Below are 5,401 nucleotides of genomic sequence, written 5' to 3'. Positions count from 1 at the left end.
ACACACACACACACACACACACACACACACACACACACACACACCATATTCACAGAGCATATACACACACAGTATTATGCACTGTGTAACATTAATTTGTAAGTAGGGTTTTCCCTCTCTAAACCACTCCAAAACTAAATATTTGATTTTATCTTAAATGAGGCTTTGTACTGAATTGCTTTCACCTTACATAAATAATTATCAGAGGCAATGAGAATTGTCAGAATGAAAAGAAAGATGCTAAGGAACATTGAATGTAATTTAATTTCTGTGATAAATTTAATGGCCAAATTAACTCCCAATGAGACTTTCACAGTGGTTAATATTAGTTATTAGTGTTAGAAACTTAAATATAGGGATGTGTATATTTATATAATGTATATGTACATGTCATGTTGTTATAATTTAAATATAAGTCATGAAATAAACATATATGTGGATGTTTATTTCTTAGGATAGATATCTTTCATTGTCTCTGAACCAAATAAACATAAGAATGAACAGGGATTCTTAACTTTTTGATAAAATGTTCTAAAATACATTAGAAATATTCATTCATCATGAGGTAGGAAAGTTTAAATTTCATGCTTCAGCCTTACTCCTTCCTGTATATTTTGATTGGCCAACAAAATAATTTCCTCTTCAGGTCTGTTTTACGATACTCAAATAGAGATCATTTATAGATTTTCTAAAAAGTACAAATCATGTAAATATTACTTTCGTAAATTATATCTCCATAAAAATTTTAATGAAATGGATAACAAGGATAAAATCACTCAATACTCTAATGAACCTTCTGTGTATAAAGCCAACTAATAATTTATGTATAAAATTGAACATGTGTATGCATATGTTACTATCATTGTTATTGATGAGAGAGAAATGCATTTGTCACATATAGAAAGAGAGTGAACTGCAAGTGGGGATATTGGAGACTACGTATTTCTTTGAACTGTGACACATTATTTATACAATAATCTACAGCACTTGATGAAAACATATTTATTATAAAATAATAGCAATAACTTTATAGCTTAAGTAGGTGCATATTTGGATAAAACATATTACAATTTATAAGCTCTTTTATTAGTTTATATTATAAAATTTGTTTATGTTGTAAATTTTGTATTATAAATTATATAATTAATTCACATATATTTATTATGAATTATAAATTATCTATTTATTATATATTTATTATGTGATAAATTATTAAAAATCAGTAGAGTGTTGACATTTATATGCATTTGTTATCAATCAAGGTATAATAACTCAAGACACCTTATCTTTTATCTCGGCTTCAATTTTTTCTTTTGCCTATATGATTACCTGAAAGTTATTTTTATCTTCGGATATTATTCCTTATTTCTCCTATATACCTTATTGTCTGCTAAGATAGTGCTGGATATGTTTACATATTTAAATCAAACTTAGGTTATTCATGGTCAAAATCATCTCTTCCCATTCCTCTTTCCTGGACCTATGAAGTAAGTCCTATTCCTGAATTTTCTATTGCTCTTATTTGCACCAGATTTTTCTACCCCTCTGGCTCAAACTTGGCAAAAGTTAAATCTTAGGTCCATATCCAACCCAGTAATTCACCAGCTCATTAACTTCCTCTGTCCAGTATTATCGTGATAACTCTATCTTCATTGACCATCTGAATTGTAATAGAATTCTTTGTGCTTTCTGCATCTGTCCATCCACTTACAGGAACCCCCGTACCCTGCTCCATGTAAATAGCACCCCTTCTGTGCTTATAGAAATCCTACTCATCCTTTAAAATTATCCTAATTATTATTATTATTACTTTTTTAAAAATATTTTTTATTGGGGAACTGGGGGAGGGGAACAGTGCTGGGGAATTGGTGGAAGGGAAACAGACAAGTTGCTGTCGTTTTGTTCTTCAGTCTAGTTGTGGAGGACGTTGCTTCACTGGCCCAAGTTGGCACCATCACTAATTATTTTTTCTATACAAAGAATTTTAGGATTATTTGAGTATGAAAATGTCTTCTCTTGTCTCTGAAATCCTCTGTCTTTCCTTTATTAAAGCATTTGTCACACACTATCATGAATCTTAGTAATTTGTTGGCATGTTCCAAATTCTCAACTTGATTGTAAGTTCATTGAAGGCAAGAACTCAGTATTATTCATTTTTGTTTCCCCCAAATGGACTTGTATATAACACGCATTTAAGAAATATTTGAGAAAGAAAACTTTTTTAAAAATCACATCACACCCCTAGTGGAGTGATGTATCTATTCATATACTGGTGGTGTTTTTATTCTTTGTCAGGTTTTTTTTTGAGAGAAAATAAAGGTTTTTTTTTTAATTAAACCATAGGGCACCTGACCCATTATTGGATTCAGAATAAGAAAAAGCACAGCTTAATCTGTGTTTCAAGTTGAAAATGGTTATGTTTATTACACCAAAAGTTTCAGATAAATTGCTTGTACTATAAACATCTTCCTGGATCACTGATTGGTTTTTCAAAGCTACAAAAATGCTTTCTTAGGTGAGAGAACACACAGACAGAAGTTTACTCACTAAAAAAAGACTTTCCTTTCTGAAAAATAAAATTCTGTGCTTTGCCCAGTTACCAATGAAAGTGACTCAATATTAGACATTATGGAAAAGCCAAAATATATCAAGAATGTAATATATTAAATTTACTCACTGATTATAAGGAGGAATGATAATTTCTTGTATATGCATTGTATTATATCAAGACAAAAACGGATATAATGATTTCTGGTTTATTATGTGCTTCTCATATAGACATAACATTTAAAGTTCGTGTACAGTCACTTGAATTATAATATAAGTGACACTGCAGCCAAGTGGATAAAAGCCTTTAATAAGTGAAGCTGAGTTAACTAAATACCATAAGGAGAAAATATGAATCTGACTGTACTTCACAATACACCCAAAAATCAATTTTAGATGCTTGTAATATAAATATAAAAGGTAAAACAATAAAGCATATAAAAGAATATTTAGAATATGTTTATCTCTTTAGAAGAGAAAACTATTCCTCAAACAATGCCACAAGATCTGTGCACAAGTAAACGGTTAATAATGTAGACAGAATTAACATTGGAGGCTTTTTTTTTATCAAAACACATCATTTTTAGATTAAAAGGCAAATCATATACTGGTGAAGGTATTTGCAATGGATATATTTGACAGCCTCCTAATACTACACACGCGTGCACACACTCACACACACACACACACACACACACATGACACAAGATAGAAGACAATAAATGTGCAATATTTTTAAATAGTAATTTACAAAGACAAACTCTAAATGACAAATAAGCATATAAAATGTGCTCAACCTCACTTGCCATAAGATAAATATAAATTAATATTATACTACAATGAATAGTGTTCACCCCCTGGAATCACAGAAGTAAATTGACAATTCCAACGACCTTGAAAATTGTTATGCAATACATATTACTGCTTCATTTGGGCATAACACATGACTGAAAAAGTCCCACTGTCACGCATTTTCTGAAATATGTAAACATATACATTCATCAAAAGACATGTGCAAAAATGTCCATGACAGCGCTATGTCAAATGAATCTGGATAGGAAACAAGTCAAATGCCCATCAATGTAGATTCTATAAATAAATATACGTTCAAGGCAAAAGTATACAGCAGCGCCCAGAATGCATTCTACACACAGCGGCACAAACGAACCTCACAAAATTGCTGACAAAAGACAGAATCAAAAGACTCAAAATGGTATGAATCTATATGTAATGTTCAATATAAGTGAAAATGGGAACACACAAAACTCACAGAAAAAGGTTAAAATAATCAATATATGACTCCTCAGCATTAACAAAGGAGGTTCTTCCTGCTTAAAAGCAAAGTCACAGATATGGTTATGTTTTAGTATTAGGACTATTTTTTTTTCCTCCTAATTTTTATGTTGACCTCGTATAATTTTGGTAGTGAGAACCATAATTACAAACAAGCATGTTTCCACGGCATTCATTTCAAGAGCAGGAATACTATGACTTACACAACTTGTTAAGGATTTAGTTATTTTACAAGAGAACACAGAACTGCATAAATATTTAAAAGACTATTTTACCCTTTGTTATTATACTACTCTCAAAACAAAGATGAATAAAAGCCAGGTTTGGTTTTAGTATGCCAGTTTCATGATTAATTTCTCAATGAGTCCTTCAGTGGTAAATAGGTTGCCCACTGAGGCATGAATGAAGCAAATCTTTAAGGTCACCAGGATAATATTCCATCTATACCTCCTTTCTAATACGGCCCATCTGACCTCTGTTCCTATATTGCAACATTGTGTGAACCATTTTCCCTAATGTGGTGTTTGTTCCCATTAATAACAATGGTTTATCTAATACATTAATCAGTGAACACAAATGATACCCACTGGCAATGAGAAACTATTTGTGATCTTATAAAGTGTGCTTATTATTAATGGTGTTTTCCTGGTTATTGCAATTAGGCATGTGTGAAATTCTCAAAAGTGACTTACAATGATTAATTTCACAGATAGCAAACGCTCCTGTCCTTTTTATAAATGAGGGGACTCGAAGATTTATAGATGTTGAGCAGCGTCTTCAAATTCACAAACAAAAGGTGGTAACAAAAGGAACAACCAGCGCTGACAGTGTTCTAGCTATTAGATTTTCTAGAAGAGCAGGGCTTGCTAGATCAAACAAAACAGCTATCAAAAAAGAAAATTCGCCAAAATCCTGCCCCTGCGCGTCAACCTACCTAACAGATCTCACTCAATGATTCTTAAAATGTTCTGCTAAGGTAACCCTAACAGCAGAGCAGAACGAATGTGTGTCACAGAAACCGTTGGGAGCTGTCGTCTGAAGCAAGGAATGCACACATTTCCATTAGCGACTCATGCTTTGTCTTTTACGTTAATGCAAGCATTGCAGTATAACGTACATCTATCCATGTTTCTTTTAATACAAGTGGAATGTGGAAAATTACTCACCTCGAAGGTGGTGTACCTTGATTATCCAATAGTCATGGATCCCCTGCCTAACTGCAATTATCTGACAGTGAAAAACACAGGGTCCTCTCAAACGAAGAGGTAGCAATGAATAACATGGCTTATTTTCTCTTACTGAGGTCCAGCAAATTATGAGTACCTGCTACGTGACAATATTTATTTCAGGCTACAGAACTATGAGAGCGGGAAGAGTCAGAATACATGAATTTTATTGTTTTGTACACCTGAAACTAATTTTTAAAAAAGTGTAAAAAAAAAAAGAATATACGAACTTTAGACATTTTAAACAGGTCTCTTCACTTATCTGAGTGTTAGTTTCTTCATATATAAAGTGCAAATGGCAAAGCTAGATTTCATAGAGTTATTATGAGGATCTC

The sequence above is a fragment of the Hipposideros armiger genome, unplaced genomic scaffold (genome assembly GCF_001890085.2).
Source record: "Hipposideros armiger isolate ML-2016 unplaced genomic scaffold, ASM189008v1 scaffold_1329, whole genome shotgun sequence".
NCBI classification, from domain to species: domain Eukaryota; kingdom Metazoa; phylum Chordata; class Mammalia; order Chiroptera; family Hipposideridae; genus Hipposideros; species Hipposideros armiger.
The sequence above is the reverse complement of the archived record's forward strand: the minus strand, read 5'-3'. Positions refer to the sequence as shown.